The 23,401-nt window shown below is 38.9% G+C and overlaps 1 protein-coding gene and 1 pseudogene across 3 annotated transcripts in view; one reads left to right on the top strand and one right to left on the bottom strand.

Moving 5' to 3' along the window:
• The window catches only part of Mib1 (mind bomb 1), a 378,498-nt gene that overhangs the window by 24,756 nt on the left and 330,341 nt on the right, over positions 1–23,401 (bottom strand). The window lies entirely within an intron of this gene.
• Positions 80–2,235, top strand: LOC138940568 (uncharacterized; annotated as a pseudogene).

The raw sequence follows: 23,401 nt of genomic DNA, 5'->3' as shown, positions 1-23,401 counted from the left end.
GTAGTCTCGAGTGTAGGCTTACATGTGCACACGACAACGAGGGGGGTGCCGCGGGGGTGTCGTGACTCGAGAGGAGAGGCCAATGGGATCTGTGCAGCCATTTTTAGAGGGCTCGTTCCGAAACGATCGTGCTCGTGGCTTTGGCAGCATTCAGTCCGAAGCGGTCATCCGGGTTGGCAGGATTCTTCAGTCGCGAGAGGAAGTCTACCCGGATCCTCTCTCTCGACGATCGTCGGCCGTTCGCGTAGGAACGCATCCCCTAGATGTATTTCGCCGAGATGATCTTCCGGAACGAGAGTTAGCGCTCCCGATACGCTAAGAGGGTGTTTCAGATTCTTCACTGAAGAGCGTTTCAAGTTCTTTCAGAAGCGCGACGGATTACGTAACGGCGTCGCATTGGCGAAACGAGGTTGTGGCAAGGACACGTATCGAGGTATCGAGATACCGTTCGGAAATCCAATGGATGTCTCCGGATAACTTCCAGTCGGGGTGAATAGAAGAGAATGGACCCCGTTCCGGAAGCGGATCGGAATTCAGATGAGTTAAGTTCGATGACCGGGCGACCGTTCCGTGCTTCCTTACTTCCCATAGTGAATGTGACGTATGGAATGTAAAGAAGTATGGAGCTGGGCTCTGGAGAATCGTCGCGAGGCGAAATCGCTCTTCGACAAATTCCCGAAGCCGAGATGACAAAGACGGAAAAATCCATCCAAGGAGCGAAAGAGGAAAAGGATAAAAACGTGGCGAAAGAATAATGACAACGAGGATAATAGTGCCGTGTCTAAGAGTCAAACAAATGCATTCCAAGGGAAATCTCGCGGATGCCTCTTCCGCGCTGTTGGATCCTGGGATCGGCAGCAGCCAGCTGCCAGAAATAGATCGCTTTCGCGCAACGAACGGCGATACGGCTCCGGCATCACTCCATGTACATATGGTCCTCTATTTATGGCTTTGGTGCCGCTACCATGTGGTCACCACTTTTATTAGCCCCACAAGATACGAGCTCTTCGTCATTCTTACAGCGATGACAGGACTCGTCGTCTCGTTCGTATCCTTCTCATCGTTGTCATTAAAAAGCACGTATCTTCTCGTAAAACTATGATTTACATTCTCTCTCGCGATTAGTATCTCTTCGTCAGAATATTTCAATTGCTCGACTTGATTGCAGCGACATGGAAGACGAGATGCGGAAGGAAACGGACAGACAGGGAGAGGACAGGCGGGCGAGGAAGAGGACGTACGCGGCCAAATGCTGTTTTCGAGAGACCGAAATAGGACCCACCCGGCACAACCGCCGCCATGTTTCCAGAAATAAGTTCTCCGGTTACAGAGTCTATTTCCGCTTCGCGGACCGGCGACCGGTGCTACGTTCTTTGGTTGGCGGAGCCGCGGCGAACAATTAACGTATGCATCTGCAGGTGCAATCTCGCGATCGCGTACAGGGATATCTACAACGCGCGTACGGTATTTGGTTTTGGTGTACCCGGGAGAAAAAATTCTCAGTGTCGGTTCGATGGTCAGCCAGTGACGTCAGTAGTGACACTCGGTGCGATCGACTTATGAAATTACGTAACGAGAACGAGTTAGTTACGATCGCTGCGAATAATACGATTATGTGAATATATGCAAGACACGATCTATCTTGTAATCTTGGAATGAGACCGTTGCAGATTTTCCCGTCATTTCTTCCAGCCCGATATATATCTGACATTTTTCGAAATATAAAAAATATTTCGCTATTTCAGGAAATATAATTGATTGTTGCGCGAAGAGAATTCGTGCTTTCTGCAAAAGTGATCTCTTTTAGTACCAGAGACTTGTTATATGTTATTAGAAATTATTCTATTTAATTACAATTATTTGATATTATTAAAAATCAGGTTTGGGAAGTAACGCGTTACTTGTAACGCCGTTACCGTTATAGTTACTTTTTTTTTTTGGCAACGAATTGGTAACGGCGTTACTTTTCGTCGTCTGTAACGGTAACGGTAACGCCGTTACGTTTTTTTCACTAACGAGTAACGATTTTTATCGTTACTAATGGCTCTGGAACATAGAACGCGTCAACGCGTTACGCATGATAAGAATGCCGTAGCCAATCAATCATCTCCTTATATTAAAGCCGACATAGATGTCATCTAAATGATGATACCGTGGAGCATCAACTTCTCTTAAAAATAAATAAAATATTTTGATAAAATTTATTTGATAAAGGAAAGATTGTGATTTACCTTAAGAGATTAAGAATTTATATTATTAATTAATAATTTATATTATTATATAGTTTATGGTTTATATATATTATAAATTAATAAAAAGAAGTATAAAAATGCAAACTTGGTATTTCTATATTAATATTAAGAATTCATGTATTATATCAGTATTAATTATAATATACTAATTTAATATTAATATATTATACAGTATCGAATTGATATATTATAAACAAAGTAACGGGAATAGTAACGATTCGTTAGTTTTTGAGTAACGGTAACGGTAACGAGTTACTTTTTAAAATCGGTAACGAGTAACGATAACGAGTTACTTTTTAGAGAAAGTAACGGTAACGGTAACGAGTTACTTTTATAAAGTAACGTTCCCGATTCTGTTAAAAATTAAGTTTTATTAATGTTTTACATTTCTCATGTATATATATATATATATATTTATATTTATATTTATATATACAATATATTTTTTTCGGTTATAGTATATATGTATAATCCGATGTCTGAACTCTCTTCCTACGACATCGATGTTGATTATTCGACCGTGCAATTCGGGTTCACGAATTTTGACGAAAATTTTCGCGATTTGATTCCGAGGTCCGAATGATACGTCGCTTTCGCATAGGTGGGTGCGAATTCATCGACAGTAAAATAGGTTTGCGCGCATCTCGTGGCAGTAATGCCCTTGATTAATCCAAATGAATTACCCTAATATTATTGCCGTGAAATAATAATATTAGTCCCGGTATTATCAGCAAATCCTGCCATTTGCATTAACGTCGGTACCTGCTAATTGGCATCGCCCGTCGCGTTTTGTCTATTTGTCGTACGTGTTACACGGACCACCTGATTATGTTAATCACCAGCGAATAATAACGCGCATCGTACGAACGAATTTTCTACTAAATTGGCTAAAACAGAGTTTAAAAAAAAAAAAAAAAAAAGTCATAAAAATTCCCCTCTTCTCATCTACAAGATTCTTCAACTAATTTAAAATCAATGAAAACTATGAAATCTGTCTAGATTTTAAAGGAGAGTAGAAAGAAAATTACAATTTATTATTATTATTATGTAAGAAAAGACTAATGTTTTACAAACTGTGAGTTCTCTGAACTTTCATCTCACCCGTCAATCCGTCAAAGACGCCGTCAACTCGTCAAGGGTTGGTAAGTTGCGGAGGGAGCGCGGATCACGCGACGCTCGTGGATAATCACAGATAGCTCGGATGGAACCTTGGCACGTTTTCGACGGGTCGATAAACGCAGTGTGGCAGAGACGAATCGGTGGTCAAAAGCCCTGGGAGAAGAGAGGTCCGCGTGTTATGTAGCGCCTACGGTGGCGGTGGATACGAGGGTCGAATGACAGAATCGCGCGTGATATTGGCTGCTCGGTACAATCGTCACGTTCGCGGTGACAATTTATGACGATTGGAATAGCGGCCGTTACGCGTCCGCCCGATGCAGCCAGACTGCGAGAAGGCTCTGGGAGACCTTATCAAACTGCTTTAATTAGCGCGAGATAGAATTCATGTTCCGAGTCCGTAAAAAGGGTATCATGGTGGTGTCCGTTACTCTCGATTTTAATCTTTAACACTGATGCGAGAAAAATGAATCTAAGTTTTTTCAAAGCTGTATAACACGATATATCCTTCATTACCACCGATTATATTATTGGAAAAATCTTACGATTTTTAAATATTATTCGAGGTATTTGTTATTGAAATTTTAGATAAAATTCAAATCCGGAAAAAGAGGAATTTAATAAAGTTCAAGTTTATATTATAAATTATCGTCTAATTGTGTATCTTTGTGAAGTTTAATACGCGAAAATTTCTACTAAATCGAATTCGAATCGGATAAATAAGATGCAGATGAAAGAGAAATGCTGAGTTAAAATTTCTTCTACATAAGGTAAAAGAAATTTTGCATTTTTCCAAATAAAGATCTAAGACATCATCTCTTGCAAATAATTATAATAAGCGTAAGAGTATCGTATTTAGTCGAGGTCCGGAATAACATTAGCTTATTCTCAGAGGTGTCTCGTAAGGTAGGTCGTATTTAAGGGCACAACAAGAAACAGTGCGGATGGGCGAACGACTATTGTACTAATTAAGTCCTACGTCCCAAATAATTGCCGACGTTCCTGTCTTGTCAGTGGTCACCGCCCTGTCGTTGCGGCTGCGGACACTGACAGTTAATCGAATTTCGATATCGACATGTTTCATCCCGTGAACAAGTCTCCCTCCCTCGTTCGTATGACCGTTTACAAGATTCTCCCAACCGGTCCTAAATTCGCAAATTATATAAAGTCGCGATTGTACAAATTTTCTTTGAATATATTAGGTGTACAAATAAGTTTCCGCCGTTTTTTTTATCAAAAATTGGGCATTTATTGTGAAAGAACGGAACTTAATGTTTCATTTGAAGTATTGTCCATCGCTTGCCATTACTTTTTCCCATCTTTCTGGCAGCATACGGATTCCGCGTCTTCATACACTTTCGGCCTTCCGCCTACGTTCTTTGTCTTCGATGTCAAATTCACCGTTCTTAAACTTTTGAAACCACTCACGACAACTTCTCTCACTTAAGGCAGCCTCGCACCATATGCTTCTACAAGCAATCGATACGCCTCAGCTGCAGATTTCTTCAAATTGAAGAAGTAAATCAAAAGTTGCCGCAAATGACGCTTATTCGGCTAAAAATTCGACATTTTCGCACACAAAAGAATATATTATACTGATAAAAAATCACTAATATTTTAAGGTTATGTTATTGACTGATGTCCAATCTTACGATAAGGACGTTTTACATCTGACAATTTTAACCATAACTTACTGGTGGCGCCAACTTTTGTCAAACGGCGGAAACTTATTTGTACACCTAATAGTTAGCACGCAAAGAAGAGTCTTAGATAAATTTATGGCAAATAAGGAGCTTAGAAAATTAAAAAATTAGAGAACATCTTGAATTAGAAATATTTATAATATTTAGAAAATATTTTGACAATTTCTCGTAACGAATCAATAAGGTTTCTCTGTCTCTGTCGCGAGTGTAATAAATAATGTGAATCGAAAGCAATTGTGAAAATTGACAATAAATATACAGTCATCTTCTCATATGTCATCCTATTTTATCTTATCTAGACAAATCTAATTTTCTAAAGCTTAGTTCTCTATTTTACGATGAGCAATCGTGCGAACATCAGCATCTCTTCGGAATATCGCGGGCTGGATCTAATATCGAGTCGCCTCGGCGCGAATTTCGATTCGCTGACCCGAACCGCCGCACAAAACTTCCGGTTTACGGGAAGAATCGCATCCGCTCGTTTATCAAAGTCAACGGGTCGACGATCTCCAAATTGAGTCACGAAGCGCGTTTCTCGCTCGAGACTATCTCGCGCGCGTCCAGAAAAACCGGGCCCATCGCGACATCGCTAAAACTCGAGATGCATCCCCGACGCGACTCTTCCTCAATATAGTCTCCCTCCCCCGCTTTTTTCCCTCCCCCTTTTTCCGCATATGTACGCCCGTCCAATTTTCGTCCTTCTCAATGGGGGCTCTCGATGCTCGCTCGATAAATCTATCTAGACGAGAGAATATATCCGCGCGTTTGTCAGTTTCCGCACGTAAGCGAAACGTCAGCTCTCCTAGTTTCTTGGAGCCGAGCCGCCGCTGTTACCTAACTCTCGAGCTTCTTTCCCCGATCCTCCCCCCCCCCCCTCTCGAGATCTATCCTCACCGGATTCTTTGATATATCTTGCGACGTCAAGGCGGCCGAGAAGACATCTCGATTATTCGTCGAAAGGATCACGAGCCTTTATTTTGGTACATTCAACTATAATGGATTAATCGCACAAATATTCTGATGAAAACAAAATATTTTCACCTTGCGTGTACAAGAATCCAAAAAAAAAAAAAAAAAAAAAAACGAGATTCATTTGTATTGGTAAAAGCGACGTATTGTACAATACATAGTATTGCTTTTTCAACACTTTCTATCATTGGTCGTACGAAAAGATTTGACGACAGTTCGCGACTTTCAAAGAGAAGAGACAGCGATTATTCTATTAAATCGTTCGATAGGGCGTTCGAGAAAGCCGCGATGTGGCGAGGGCTGTAGGCGACTCACGAAGCGGCGCTTCGACACCGATTGAAACTCACCCCTCCGGGTCGGAGGCGTTGAGTGCACTTCTCGAGGCATGACGCGAATAGCCGAGCGGCTTGAGGCGCGTTTGAACTTTTAAAATAAGCGCGGCCCTTTCCGCGGCCATCGTTTCGGCAGGACGATCACGCACGGCCACCCGTCCAACTTCGCCGGCTAATCAGAAAAATCCACACTCCGCTGAGCTTATTGAATTGTCTTGGCCCGGGTCCGGGATACGACCTCATTGTCTCTCTCTCTCTCTCTCTCTCTCTTGCAGTAAAGACAAGGCAGTAAAGCAACCCTCCTTGTCCATCGCCTTTTTCCCCTGACCGGAATTCCTTCCGCGTCTCCTTTTATCCGCCTGTCTATCTCTTGTATTTTATCTCCTTTTTATTAATTATCTTATGTCTCTTTGTGAAAAATTTATTGACATAGAGTTATCAATTTTTCCATACTTCTTTTCTCAAAAAGCATAGTCTCCTTTTGGAATTCAATATTTATCGCTACTTGTATATTTGATTCGCTCATCATTTTCGAAAATAAACTCTTTGAGCTTCTACGAAGCCTTGCGTCTCTTTCTCTAGGAAAACGATAAACGTTTTCTACCATCGTCTATATTACTAATATTTTCTACTCGTTTTTATCCGCGGTAATATCTCCCGAGTCCTCGGAACAGATCCAGATGAATTATAACGACGTATAGAGATCAATGATGGCGAGCCGTATGAATCTTATATTCCTACCCTCGCTCGTTCATTCGCAACCCCTGGCCGCGACTCATATTTCATCACAATCGTGCTTCGTAATCGGTGTACCTGATAACAGATTGCGGCGCAAGGATTTCCCGTGTCTTATCTTCGAATACAGCTTTTATATTATTATATTTTTATGAAAAGAGATCTTTCTTCGGTGACGATTTTGATTCTTTTTTTTTCTTTCGTCATTATAAAATATACTGGAAATTAATTAAGAGAAATTATTATTCTTGTAAATTTATCGAAGTATTCGCACGTCAAATTCGTCGTAGAACACGATCTTGTATTTTGATACGAATCTTATGGAGCAACCCTTTATAGCGGTTGCTGCGCTCCGGGGGTTAATACAGCACGAAATTGCAGTCTGGGAAACCTCTCGAAATACTCGCCTGACAATGAGCGCCTCGCATTAAATCCGGTATAACGTTATAATACTCTCCGACGGTGTTTTGCGCGTAACGCAAGTTAGAAATCTCCAATTTTTTACTAATATCGCGATAATGACTTGCCGCAACAGCATGGTGCCGCTTAATTAGGGAACTTTTGTATATTCGCACATTAGTCCTTTTAATGGACTGACGTAAACTAGCTATTCCGCGCGATGTTTCGCGATATTAAAGCGCAACGAGCACGGCGAGTACGGTAAAAGGTTTAATTTTCAATGTAGAGAATTTAATTCGAAGCACAGAAATCCCACGGAAGCGTCTCAAAGATCCGAGAAAAGTTCGCTCGTTTTTCCACAAGATGCATTTTCAACATTTTTTTTCACAAAGAATTTAATGCGCAAGTTATATGCGCAGATTTCCTTCGCTCTGTGTATGACCTAAATCCTTTTAAAATTCAAATAAGAATGACGAAAAAGAGATCTCTTTTCTCTTTTAGCTGACATATAATTTACATTCAAATATATTCTCGCGTAAGGAAATGATTAAGTTTTTACAAAAGTATAATTATATTTATACGGAAGATTGCGCGTACGCTAAGAATTAAGCTCGGTAGAAATTCCGTTACTCGGCAAATGATTTTATACCCGTTGAGGGAAGCAGTAAGACGTGATATTTTAATCACGAAGTGAGAGAGGGACTGAGTGAGTAGTCAAGCATGCATATTTCATATTCTCATGTAAATCGCGAGCGCGGAGAATTCATCCCGAGTGTACATCGACTCTCGTGCGCCGTTAATAGGATACGACATTATGAGAAGGATTAAATTATGGCTCGTCAAATCTCTGGCCCGGCCCTCAATATTTAATCCGTAAACTCGCTTAATATCTTCCGGCCTCGTCGGCGATATATACGATCCAACGTAATCATCCTGTTTTCTCGACGGTACCGAAGATGATTTCATTTTGACCAAGCTATCTTCTTCTCGCAGAGTCGTTATTTCGCTGGATTATTTCCACGATTGCGACATCGAATGCATGTTGCAGAACACACAAGTGCGCCAAGTATATTACGACCCACACAATATTCACTTTACATCTCTTTAGACAATATTCTTTAATAACAAGTCTATAAATATTTTTTTCCCTTTTTTTTTATCTTTATTAAATATTCTTTTTTTCTGATTTATTCTTTTTATTCTGATTTTTCATATAACCTTTAACAAAAATATAAATAATATTGTTATTGAAAGAAGATACTTTTACGATATCTAATTTGTAATTCTTTGTTAACTACATTATAACGCTCAATTTACATATAATTTGCCAGTCATTTTTTTTATAAATTATAGATTTGATTTATTTATACCAGCTAAATGTCTCTATTATCGCATATAATAGTTATATCGCGAGCTCTGTAATCAGAAAAATCGCTTCTCTCCAAATTATCAGCCGACAGGTTGCTTTTGCATTGAACACGAAACACAGTATAAGTATTCTCGGCTCCTAACTTAGGCAGCGCGAGTGAAATGAGTCTCAGAAATGTAAGGAACATTGCCGATAGTTAAGGCGCGCTTTAACTATGCAATCCTCTTGAATGGTATTCTCAGGGTTGAGAACGTTACTCTATAAAAGTAACGCGTTATCGTTACCGTTATTTTTTGTAAAAAGTAACTCGTTACCGTTACTGATTGTAAAAAATAACGCGTTACCCGTTACCGTTATGCTATTAGGTGTACAACTTTGCTTCCGCCGTTTTCCTATAGATGGCTTTAGCGGTAAGTAGTGGTCGAAGTAAATACATCATAGACGTCATGCGATAAACTTGGGCATCTGTCAACATAACCCCATAGAAACATTAGTCGATTTGTGTCTGCGTCATAAAGTTATTCTCGATTGAAAATGTCAGTTTACGAGCCAAATTCTCGTCATTTGCGGGAGGTTTTAATTTTCTGCTTCAATATGAAGAAATCTGCGGCTGAGGCTCATCGAATGCTCTCAAATACTTATGGTGAAGCCGCTATTAGTGAAAGAACGTGTCGTGAGTGGTTTCAACGCTTCAAGAACGGTGATTTTCACATCGAAGACCGGCATAGCGGTGGTGAAGAGAGAAGGTTTTCGAAGATGCAGAATTGGAGGCATTACTTAATGAAGACTCGAGTCAAAGTCAAAAAGAATTGGCACGATCATTGGGAGTGACTCAACAAGCAATAACCAGTTTTTTACAATAAAGCCTCGAATTTCGGAAAAAAAACAACGGCAGAAGCAAAGTTGTACACCTAATAAAACAAGCTATTAGATTATAAAATTATTCAATAATCAATATTAAATGTAATAATCTATGTTACAATTAAAAACTCTAAATTAGCCTCTATATAGCAAGCGTTTGTCATATTAAACTTATTTAATGATTCTAATTTTTCATGTTAATATCTTTACTTTTTAATACACTTATCTTTATAGGAATTTAAATTGTAATTTACAAATTTCAATTTTGTAGAAAATTTTTATCAAACATTGTTTTCAAATATTGATAATATTATTAAGAGTGTATTCCAATATTCACTGCCAGTATTGTAAAATCTATAATTTACATTACTATAGATTTTCAGTACTGGCAGTGACTATCAGAATGCAGCCTATGATAGAAGGCTACAAAATATTTTTCAAAAAATACGTCTATCTATTGAATAGATATAAGATAACAAGGAACCAAAAAGTAACGGCTAATTCGTTACCGTTACTGTAAAAATGTAACGACGTTACCGTTATTACCGTTACGAACAGAAAAAAAGCAACGATCGTTACCGAAAAAAAGTAACTGTAACGTTAACAACGACGTTACAAGTAACTTCCCAAACCTGGGTATTTTACATTCGCATCCCTGATTATGCCCTTTAAGACCCTGAGAGACGTTTAAATTTAACTAAAACGTCATACGTTATCTTTTTTATCCCATAATCGCTGACAAATAATCTTATATCCATGTTGACTTAAATAAATTTTTGGGAGATAATAAAGCTATAGTTATCGAGAAGTTTTTTTTTTAACAGAATTTTATTTGAAAACGCTGTCGTTGTTTTGCGGTGCGTTGAAGCAACGCGAAAATAATTATTTCGCGCCAAGTTTCGGGTGTGCTAAAAAGCCGCGCGCCGATATTAATGGAATAAAGTTAGCGGGTACATACTCGAAAGCGCGAAGGGCGTAAGGCAACCGCAGATAGATACACCGTGACACGTTGATTAATCGGAAAGCAAGTTTTCATCGACGCATCCGCGGAAAAAGTAGATTCCTTCGAACAAACAAACTCAATTACGCTTGTTCTATCCGATATTTCTTGTCTCTGATATATATTTGGTGTCTTCGCACTCGATCACGAACATTCGTTTCGCGAATTCGTTTTTCTTTTTCGTAGTTTCCAATCGTCCACAATTACTGAAACCTTTATATTTGATTTTGTATTTAATAAAAAATTAATTATTTTGTATTAAGAAACAGCTAGATAATACGTGAACGATCTTAACTTGTAAAAGGGATCTGTAATAACTTGTAAAATTAAAAGGTTATTGTATCAGAATTAATAAAGAAGAAATAATATACCTACCCATACATAGAGTGTGGTTAAAAAATGTGTTAGTAAAATGAAAATTGCTAGGATATTATGCATACTTTTTTTTTATATTTCGTACTTTTATACAGCTTTTACGTACTTTTCGCATTCATATATATTATTCCATGAACTCGAGATATAATATACCTACAATATATTCCATTTTTATTCAATTTTCTTTTTCTTTCGATTACGGCGAGAATAAGCTGAATGATATGCAAGATAAAAAGTAGTCTTTCTCATAACTATGTTCGAATTCCACCGTCGTCGCTATCGGCCGTCGAGATCTTCGCGAGCGGGCGCGAATTAGAGATTTAATCTGGAAGATTAGTTTTTCTATCATAGCCCCCTTCTCGCGGCAGGAGCGTGGAGAGGAGCCTTTTTGGCTCGAGATACTCGAGAGAGGTAGGCAATATGTGTGTCACGTGCCGCTTCGTGCAGCCTCCCTCGCGCCACCGCCACCGATGTCTACGGCCCTTCCGGGGGGGTTCCACGGGTCACGTGCCGCGCGTCAGAGCCGTAGGGCGACATAGGAGTTCGGGCTGGCTAGGGATGGGTCGCTCTTCGTGAACCGCATACCGAAAATCCGCCAGTAGCGGACCCGATAAACACCGACACCTCGACGCCCTGAAAATCGAAGGATCCGAAATTTCTCGACGACGAATTTTCACGGGCATTCATCCAAACTGGATCTTCCGCGAGATTCCTCGACTCTTTAAGAGAGTCTCGAGAAAACGCGTTCCATTTTGAGATTTCTTTTGCATCCTGCTTTCCGATAAATCTCGTTCTATCGAAATGTTGATACGTCATAACGATGATCAGAAGAGTATTTAAAGATATTGCGATACACTGATGTAATAATAATTTAAAGATTTTCGTCTGAGAAACAGTTAATTTAGTGGATATCTGTTCGTGTTGATAGCCCCTTTTCGAGTTTAGACCGATAAAGCGCTGTGTAATAGTTCAATTGCAATCGTAAAAAAAGTCAGTTCAATAAAAAAGAGAATATTTTTTTCTTTCCTGTACTTGACGAGAAATCAAGTTTATGTATCAATAAAACAATATTTCTCTATGACAGTTATCGCGGATATATATATCGTCCGAGATGAAGAACTTTATACAGCTTGATAGGACAAAAAAAAAACAGGAAAAAAAGAGACCGGAAAAGCTTACGTGAAAATAAAATCGTATAAAAGCGCCTAATCAAACGTACTTTTTTAGATTATAATAGAATACGAAACGCTGGCAAAATTGCAAAATCGCAAAATCTTCATATTATTCCTGCTCATGCAATAATAAGTTTGAAACAAAAATATAAGACAAAATAAAAAAAATTATTCTGATATATATAAAAAATTGATAGAGGAAAAGAGTTTACGTAAATAAGACATTTTTCCAGTTAAAGCACTCTTCTTCATATCAGAAACATCAAAGCCAGAAGGAACTGGGGAAAGAAAAAAACCATTCGCGAAGACGCGCAGACGAAAATACCACTTCGTAAATCTGAAAGATCTTAATGCGCAAAAAATAACGTCGTCTTCCGGAACCCGGGAGGGTTGCCGTAATGGCGCGTTTAGGGCGAGCGAAAGACCGCGAAATGTCCTTTTCGAGTAATCGTCGATCGTGGAAACGGAGAAGAGGCTGGAAGTGGGTCGAGGGAACGACGATGAGAGGAAAGGGAAGAAGAAAAAGGACTTCGGGCTTCGCTCGGGAGAGGCTTCTTCGCGGGAGAACGAGGTCGTGCCGCGCACCCCTTTTTCGCCCTATTACCATAGCAATGGTGGCAAATCAAATTGAATAAAAATTTATGTATCAGAAGGGCAATAAAACGGAATAGATTTGAACGGTAGAATGGGGCCGAATCCATCAGGCCAGCTGAGATCCCCGATAAAGCAGGAGATCGTCGTTTGGGTCCCGTGGACCCCTGCCCCCGCCCCCGCCGCCACTGCTCGTCCTGTCGAAGAATCCTTCGATATCCGTCGATCGGAGTGAGATCGTCGTCGAATTGTTACCGCGAAATTTATTCCACTTACACATCCGCATGGGCAAACACGGGCGCGTATGGAAGGGCTTTACCATCCTGCTGCCCTTCTCTTCCTCTCCGGGCGACGAAATCGGCTTTACGATATTACGCTACTCGTGGAAGCCTGGGACATCCGGTTTATACGTCCGCTGCATCTTCGTCCTATATTCTACTGCGCTTCGCTCTGAATATGCCATCTTTCAGTGCGGTTTCTTCTTTCGATTTTTCTCTTCTTTTTCTTTTTTTAAATACAAATCGCGATTTCTGCGTGCGGAAATTCGCGATATCATAAAAGAAATCGTTCTTCACATACGCTTTAAATGTTTTAACTCTAACATTTGCTTACTTCCCAAAACTTATAATATGTAGTTTTTGATATCGTGTAAAAGAATATGATGATGCAAATTTATTAGCCACAAGTTATAATCGAGGTCAAAATTCGAATAAATTTGAATAAACTTGAATAAATAACTTTGGTTAGGTAAACAGATATAAAATATATTTTATAATATTTATTTCCAACACATCGTATTGATTATAGGATGACACTGTCGTTCATTGATGGGGAAGCGTTAAAAATATATAAAATTTATAAAAACAGTTGGAAATTGTTCTCGTTTTCCTCGTTGCGCGTTCGGATTGGGTTTACTTTTCATTTTCACATTTTCTATTCGTACGTACACATTCGGCACATTGTATCTGTTTGATAACGGAATTATTCTCTTGAAGCTTCCAAAAAAAAAAAAAAAAATCTTTGAAAAACTTATAAATTATTATTTTAGGTTTTATATTGCTATTACGATAAGGAGAATCGGAACTATTTTTAGATTCCATTTTTAATGAAGAGCATTAAAAAATTCTATAATTAATTATAGAAAATAAAGGAAGGCGTTTCATTATTATTTTTTTCGTACATGTCGATCGATGAGCAACCCGCGAAATAATGTTTAACGCGCTGTTCAAATCGTTGATAATTCGCGCGTGCAACTCTAATTAATGTTGACATGTCTGATGAAACAAAATAATGATTACCGTCACGTACCGCGAGAGATGACATTATCAATTTTCGGTCGCGTAATTATGCAAAGCGAATGTCGCTGGCCCGATAGATGCCTCATGCACGAGCCAATGCATTTTAAGCAAACAGGGAAAAGGGTCTCAAAGTAAACAACAAAGTAGCGAAAAATATTCCTTAAAAATTTGACAATCTGAAAGATATTTTATCTTAAAAATCCGCTACGTTTCCATCTTTTTGACCATTTCTTAACAAAATAATTCATTGACATTTCTAGAGTAACATACAAAATTATGATATCGACATCGTGATACTTTCGCATTTTTTCTCAAGGAAACGTCGCTAAATTTTTTCTATTTCTCATAATCTTTATGAATTATCGGAGGATACCACTTTACTGCCACTCTCTCTTTCTTTTTCTTCCCCTGTGATGAAATAGCGACGCTCTCGAAAAGCGTGAGGAACGATTGACTATGAGAAAGCGGAACAATTGTCTGCAATGTAGATAAACGGATTCGTACGGTGCTTTCTCGATCGCGAAACAGCTCGATAATATTCAATTTTATCTCGACGCCAGATAATGCGCTCGTCGCGACGCGTTGCGGGATCATGAGGAATCCCTTCGCCTTCTTCTTCTTCTTCTCTGATATGGCTGGGAGACTTTCCGAAAGGAATTGTCTATACACCATTAACTAGGTATAGGTATTAGACAGGTTAATATATGATAAACTAATATAGGTATTGGATAGGATAACATATGATAAACCAATATAGGCATTATATAGGATAATGTGTGAAAACCTCTTCTTTTTGGGTCATATGGAAGGATGGGACCCGAGCGGAATCGAACCTGGAATCTTTCGATTACCAGCCTGCGACTCTACGCCCGGCGCCACGCATCGCCCCGAATCCCTTCGCCGTTTCTTCAACCATGAAGAACCATCGTCACGGTATACTAGGGCGGTAGCTCGCAGCTCGTTCCGCGAGATTGAATCAAGCCCACATGGCCGGGTTAACGCACATGAGGTCTGAATGCATAATGTCGATGTAAATGAGAGCCAAAGGTAAGCTGCCTCACTGGGTGCGCGCAGCTCCGTTTTCTTTCTTCCTCTCTCTCTCTCTCTCTCTCTCTCTCTCTCTCTTCACCTTTTCTTTTCCCCTTTTTATTTCCTCCCTGCTTGGTTTTTCTCTCTTTCTTTTTCTCTCCCACCGTCAATGGTGTAATCTCGTTTGGTGGGGCCGGTCTTGCACGGCGAAATATGATTATGGCGATAGCAGTAACGATGTTACCGGAGCTGACGTAGCCGGAGCCAGACCATCTATCCCAGATGGGTTCTGGGATATGGTTGATCCAGATGGATACACACGGCGATACGTTCCGCTGTCCCATGCGTCTATCGACACCCGGTCCCGCAGGATAATTTAAAACAGCGCCGATTATTACTGGTTAAACCTGAGACCCCACGAGAGTGCGAGTTGATCGAAACGCGGTCTATTAATGGTCGGTTTTGATAAAGTTCAGCTTCGTTAAATGCTTATAAATGCTAGTTAATATATATTCACAGAATATTCAAAGTCGGATTGTGTCTTTCGCAAGTCGCGTGTCTTATCTTTGTATCTCTACGAATTTAATTTCTGAATAAATCAAAATTAAATTCTTCCGAAGCTTTCAATTTCTAGCATTAATCTTCCTGCAGCTAAGCTTCAAATTTAATCCAGTTAAAGAGAAATCATTTAAATAATAATTAAACGAAAGAGATAAGATTTTCACTATTTGCACGATATTCAGCATTCGAAAGTTCATTCGCGCGAAAAAGTTTTCTCTGTTTTCACATACACGAGTGCAGAGGAGTAATCCTTTACGAAAACTTTTCGCAAATAGACTGAGCTCGCGTTCCTCAGGATTGATAGGTCGTAATCTTTCCTCCCGAGGAAACGTTCGACCAGGTGAGCGCTTTGTCTCCGATACCTCCGGGTCGTCCAATGATCGATAACGCGACAAACTTGATCCTCCGGTTGAAAACTTTCGGACCAGTCTCGCGCTAGTGCTAACGTAACTCCGCTACGTTCTGGATACAAGGACCACGTGGCTCTCCCGCAGGACCTGCATCCGCTCGAGAACGTCATCCGAATACTCTGCGTCGATAAAACGAGAGAGAGCTACCTAGTTTCGTATCGGTCGTTCGCGTTGCACGGTTAATACGAAATCTCAGGGGTACTGGCTTAGATCTTTGCCGGGTAAAGTCGGAGTGTGTTTCGAGAAGACGCTAAGACGTTCCGACATCTCCGAGACTAAAAACGTCATCAATACGCGAAGGGATACACATCGAGAAGGTCCTCTCACCGCTCGCGCCATTTGACGTCAATGATTTCGATGTTTGGCGACGGGTCGCGCAACGTTTTTAAGTATTATTTACTTGAGACAAAGAGAGAGAGAGAGAGAGAGAGAGAGAATATAAACGAAGAAACAATTGTCTTTGTATTTTCCCTTACTTTAGCTTTTCAATGTATATACATTGTTCGGAGATTTTGCGCGCTATCTATTTATCGGACATTCTGTCAATACAATCGACGCGTAGTCTTTTTGCACCAGAGTCCGGATCGTTCCGTGGATAATCGACGCCGCAAAAGAATCTCTCTCAGGGAGAATAGAAATCTCAGCGCACTCGAGTTTCGTCCCTTAATTCCTTCCGTAGGGAGGAGGGGGAGGGCAAGAGAGAGTGAGCGAGAGAGTCTTCTTGCCTTTAATTGTTTCCGCGTCGTTGCGCACTTCGTAAAAACGGACTTGCGGATTCGGTCGAACTTCTCCCGTTGTTCGCGTCGCGCGACAGAACGCAAGAAATTAATTATCGTTTTTCAATACGGCGAGTTGAGCCGCTTGATTTCGATCTTGTTAACCATTATTGATGTTCGTATAGCGATCCAGTCGCAGGTTGTGTAAAATTTAATGATAAAATAGACGCGTCAGTAAACAATCATTACATCTCTTTTCAATATATTTTATAATCATATATGTAAATTTATATATATATATATATAATTAAAATAATTAAAATTATATAAAAATTATTAATATAAATGTAAAAAAAAAATATATATATATATATATAAATATATATCTATTTAATATAATTTAATATAATATTTAATAGGCTATGGTCCTATATTTAAATACATACGTATATATTTATGCAAAGCAAGATATATTATTTTAAAACTGCGGACTGATATGCAGGCGTACGTAATTATTATTAAATTACAAAGTGAAATAATTATTTTTTCATTAGAGAATTAATAATCATTTGAATATTTCTTCATTAGTATTAATAGTAACCTCTTCTAATATTCCTTTCTTTCTAGTGGCACAAATTGAGCGGTGTGCAAGCTTGAAATCGAGCACCACGTGGGCATTGGCAGAAATTCGCCGTAATAAGAGAACCGGACCCGCCTCGCCCGTTTGGTCGATCGGGAGAAACTTTTCCGCGGATTTATTGTTTTCATCACGCCACGGATACGACGGGGGAGCGATTTGAATTAGCGGATTATTCTGCGATTCGTTTCAAGATATATACCCCAGCTGTGTATTTGCTAGGGTTGCACGAGACCCAAGACCAGACAATATTCGCAAAAATATTGTATCGGTCTTGAAAAAAATTTTAATCTTGTCTTGGTCTTGAGAGGATTTTTGTATCAAAGATCTTGTCTTGTCTTGTCTTGCCTTGATTTTTATTAACAGTTTTTATTTAACGCTAAATTATTTGTCAGCTTGATAAAAAACAGAAAATAGTAAGTATATCTGATTTCTTCTGTTATCCGAAGCGCCGAGCACGATTTTCGTTTGTTCTTTACTGCGTATGCTCACGTCTCGATTGTGCAGAGGCTAAAAACGAAAACCGAGTTCTTCTGCTAAACATGCAAACATTTCCGAATGTGATAATGAAAGTTCGGAAGTAAGTGCAGTTAAACAATGCACATAGAAAACTTATTTTAAGTATGAAACAAGAAACAATGAAAAAATCGGCGTACGTTTATTATGTCAAAAAGAAAATGTGACTAAAGAAATAAAAATGAAAAATAGTAACACTGCTGGATTAAAAAAACATTTGGAGAAAGATCATAAAAAAGTATATGAAGATTTATTTGGATTAAAAGCAATGAAAAATAAAATATTGTCAGAAAAACAAAAAAACGATAGATATATTTTTAAACGTAAGTATTGAAATTAAACTTTACAAATTAAGTAATATAAAGTAATTAATTTGCGCTATTTTTATGTCACATTAAAGTGTGTAATGATAATGATGCGCAGGCTCTTTAAATTTCAAATTTTTAAAGTTTTTAAATTTATAAATGTTTTTATTTACTAACAATAAATAAAACTTTTTGTCTTTCTCGCCTATTTCTATATTAATTAAAATCTCCGTTCAGAGATCGGGAACAATTAGATAACTTTTTTTAAAAAACAAGACTTCTCGATAAGATCAAGAATCTTGACAATTTGTTTTGGTATTGTCTTGATAATTAATTTAAAATCTTGTCTTGATCTTGTCTTGAAATTCAAGACTAGATCAAGACAAGACCAAAACTAGTCTTGGTATCTCGTGCAACCCTAGTATTTGCTGCTAACGTCAATTGTAACGCGACGAATAAAGTTGCGAATGCTGATGGCTGCAGGTATTTTAATATCATGCATTTTAATATCGTAGACACATTACATGTTCTCTCATATTTTTAATTTATTCATATTAATCTTTATCTTTACGAGACTCGTCCCAGAGTAAGTAATTATAATTTATCTCTATCTCTCTCTATGTGAATATATACAGGGTGTAACAGAGCGCCCGTATCAGCAGTTTTTTGAGGAAACAACGCATTTTCGTGAAAAATGTTTCATGCAAAAGTTGTAGAGCTCCAAATGGCGCGTTATATAATAATATTAGTATGACCTTACTAATTGATCTGTCTCATTATTCTGTACATAAAAGTATTGCGGTAAAATGATCGAAAACTAAATATTTTACGAGATATTTAATTTTTTATATCAAAATATGTCAGATTAAAATATAAAATAACTCGAAAAGTACTTAATGAAAAAATACTTTATTATAGTGTTTCGGAAAGCTCTCGAGGTAAGCTACAAGAATATGTAATGAAAAATAGGGGGTTCCGTTTAAAAAATCCAAAGTGATTTTTATATGACCTTGACGGTGCTATTCAAGGTCATACTAATATTATTATATAACGCGCCACTTAGAGCTCTACAACTTTTGCACGAAACATTTTTCACGAAAATGCGTTGTTCTCTCAAAAAACTGCTGATACGCTCTGTTACACCCTGTATAAACAGGATGTCATTTACAAAATCCAAATTCATTGCAGTACTCGCGTTACGAAAATTAAGACCACAAATTGTGAGACACTCTATATACATCTATTCATCTGTATGAGCCTGTTAATTAATTAATTAATTAAATAATTAGTTAATTAATTACGCGTATACGCTCATTCGCTGCAATTTCGAGGGAAAACGTGATAATATAAGCGGGACGTGACCTAATGTCTATTAGGGCCCCTTTATATTCGGTAGGCATCATCTCTGCTGTCGGCAGAGACACGGTGTAGGCGTAGAGAGAATGGATAGCCGGTGGAGGACAGCCTGGCAAACAGGCCGTGTTGAATTATGACCGAACGTTTACGCCGCAAAACGATGCAGTTGATTTCGAGTCAAACGACACATCGAAGCGATCGCCGGCAATATCTCTTACCCGTACTACGACATAATTGCGACATTAATTCAAGATGGTTTAAAATGTATGTACTCCCCGTGTAATGCCGATATTCCCTCCCGCAATTGATTTCGCGCTTCTTCGTGCATCTCGTTACATCATCGCATATGCGGCAACCAGTGCTTTTGAAGTACATAATTAAATTTTTCTATTTATTATTTTATTTGCATAATTTTTATTAATTATTTTATATTTACATAATGAGACGATGTAAACTTCGAACTATACGAAATATATATCTTGAGAAGCTAGATAGATAGATGAGAGAGAGAGAGAGAGAGAGAGAGAGAGAGAGAGAGAGAGAGAGAAAGGAAGAGAGAGAAGATCTCATCATTGAATGTATGTTAAATAACTTGGTAACATTTTCTTGAAAATATCGAAGAATCGATTTTTCTTTCGCGAAAATTGAAAACCTGTTCTTACAACTATCTTGTGAAACTAAGATTAGAGTAAGAATCGCATATTTTGAGAGTAAAATATTTTCGATTAAATTGCGGATTAAAAATCAGAATTAGCTAGCTAGGCGAACGATCGATCGAAGCAACGTATCACGGGCCTTTGGATACGTTTCAACGTGGGGGTTCGTGCATCGTTGATTCCGTCTACGAACCGGCAGTCGCCGCTTCTGGATGAACGGCCATTGTGTGTCTCTCGGTACCGTGCGTCATTGATCAGCAACTCGATTGGATCGCTGGATTTTAATGTGTCGTGAGGCGAACTCGCGGCCACATTCGCGTTTACACGCATCAATAATGACGTGGCGGGTGTAAAATCAATTAAATCAATTAGCGGCGCGAATCGAGGGAAGGGACGACGGCGAGGGGAGAGGTGGGCGGGGGGGCCGATAGGGGAACGATGACTCAAAATCGCTCTATCCGTTCGATGTGCGTCTACTTGTCCTCGCAACGCGATGATAATCATCTCGCGTTTAAATATCGTCGATCGATCGTGCCAATTTTCATCCCTTCATTCGTCAATCCTTCCAATTGCCAAATGAAAGGTATACGATCCTTGAAATAGATCTCTCGCAAAATCCTTTATTTTATTAATATCCGCATTTGAATCTCGACGGAATATTTCGTTCGCCCTTATGAAAAATTCATTGAAATCGACTCGCCTCGCTCACGGTTCGTATATTTAACAACGACGAGAAGTTGATATATATATATATCGAAATAAAATTAATACGAGCGATGCGGGAGAGACGCTGCAAGGTAATCAGCAATATTGAAAAATGTACATCGTTGCTCGTAATATTACATAATTTTCCACGAATATATCCGAATTTGTCTTTCATCAATCCGGAGAATCCGTATATGTAATTATTTCTTGTATCTGAACACAATATGTATCTCGTGTATACGCGATAAATCTTATTTCAGTAGGCAATCATTTTCGGATCCGATCGAGATGACTCTTCCGGCGAGCCCCAATGGCGATCATCGTCAACGTCGACGATACAGAGTTCGCCGTTATCTCCTCGCTTGACTTAAGATTGATATTCGTCGTATCGACGGGCGCTGGCAAAACTGCACGCTCACCTAAAGCGCATTAATTAAATGTCGCTCGGCAATAGCTGGCGATCGATGCTGAGTCGTCACTCGGCCGGGTGCGATCGGTGCGAGTATCGCTACCCTTCTCTCTCTCTCTCTTTCTCACTCTCCCTCTCTCTCAAAATTTCGCCGCAGTCAGGACGCAACCGCATTCGCACGCACCATTCGTCCTCGCGCATCGGAAGTTTCGAACTTCCGCATGTGTTGCAAATTAACGTGACCGTTCTTGCAAACGGCACACCGCGGGCGGGGCCGTCACGATCGATAGCTCCGGATAAACAAAGGTACGATATGATTTTGTATGATAAAATTTATTCGCTGAGGATCGCGCGGATGCATAATTTTATCACAGAGAGTAAATAGAGATGTGTATCAGAAAGACATTATAATGTGTGATACAATTTTTTTTTTTTTTTTTTTTAGAAAGTGTCATAATGTGTATACATAATATATACGTAATATAAAACATTAATAATATAATAAATATAATATAATGAGATAGAAAAAAGAAAATTTCTATGTACAGGGGGCATCCCCCCAATTTAAATGGCGAGACTTCAGGAGCGTGTAAGGGATTGAAAAGCTAAGACAGAAAGTCCTTTAGAGGTTTGCTCGTTTTTGCTTCTGTACATAAAAGTATTACGGTAAGATTATCGGAAACTGAATATTTTACGAAATATTTAATTTTTTATATCAAAATATGTCAGATTAGAATATAAAATAACTCAAAAAATACTTAATGAAAAAATACTTTATTATATTACTTATATTAGGTGTACAACTTTGCTTCCGCCGTTTTCCTATAGATGGCTTTAGCGGTAAGTAGTGGTCGAAATAAATACATCATAGACGTCATGCGATAAACTTGGGCATCTGTCAACATAACCCCATAGAAACATTAGTCGATTTGTGTCCGCGTCATAAAGTTATTCTCGATTGAAAATGTCAGTTTACGAGTCAAATTCTCGTCATTTGCGGGAGGTTTTAATTTTCTGCTTCAGTATGAAGAAATCTGCGGCTGAGGCTCACCGAATGCTCTCAAATACTTATGGTGAAGCCGCTATTAGTAAAAGAACGTGTCGTGAGTGGTTTCAACGCTTCAAGAACGGTGATTTTCACGTCGAAGCGCGGCATAGCGGTGGAAGAGAGAAGGTTTTCGAAGATGCAGAATTGGAGGCATTACTTAACGAAGACTCGAGTCAAAGTCAAAAAGAATTGGCACGATCATTGGGAGTGACTCAACAAGGAATAACCAGTTTTTTACAATAAAGCCTCGAATCTGGGAAAAAAAAACGGCGGAAGCAAAGTTGTACACCTAATAGTATTTTGGAAAGCTCTCGAGATAAGCTACAAGAATATGTAATGAATGATAGGGGGTTCCATTTAAGAAATTAAAAGTGTCCTTGACTTGACCTTAACGATACCATCCAAGGTCAAACCAATGACACCATCCTATGTTCCCCACAAAACCATACAATTTTTGTTCAACACGTTTTTCTCTAAAATGCTTAGTTTTTGAAAGAAAAGGGGTGTACGGGTGGTCTAGGACACCCTGTATATAATAACGCGTTAAGATATAAAAGAAAAAATTATTACGAAAAGATGAATAAATTGGTAGACTAACGGAATGTAATAATACTCACAAGCCGATTTCAGTACTTCGCGTCTATGCCCGATATACTCGATTACGCATTTTGTTTCGTTGCGGAATCCGCGTAGCATTACGTACGTATGCGACTTCCGGCGCGTTGTTTCGGAAAAATCGGATTTGCCAATTAATCCGCTGTGCGCGAGAACGAATTATCGTGTTATCGCCGATAGCTACAGGGAAACGAAAGAGCCGATAAAGAGCAACAATTTTGACTCACCGATTCCTCTGATATTTTTTAAAATCTCTCCTCGACAAA

Source organism: Polyergus mexicanus, unplaced genomic scaffold (genome assembly GCF_030449975.1).
Source record: "Polyergus mexicanus isolate NDT 795.1 unplaced genomic scaffold, iyPolMexi1.0 SCAF_17, whole genome shotgun sequence".
Taxonomy (NCBI): Eukaryota; Metazoa; Arthropoda; class Insecta; order Hymenoptera; family Formicidae; genus Polyergus; species Polyergus mexicanus.
This window is presented reverse-complemented; position numbering and strand designations above follow the sequence as displayed.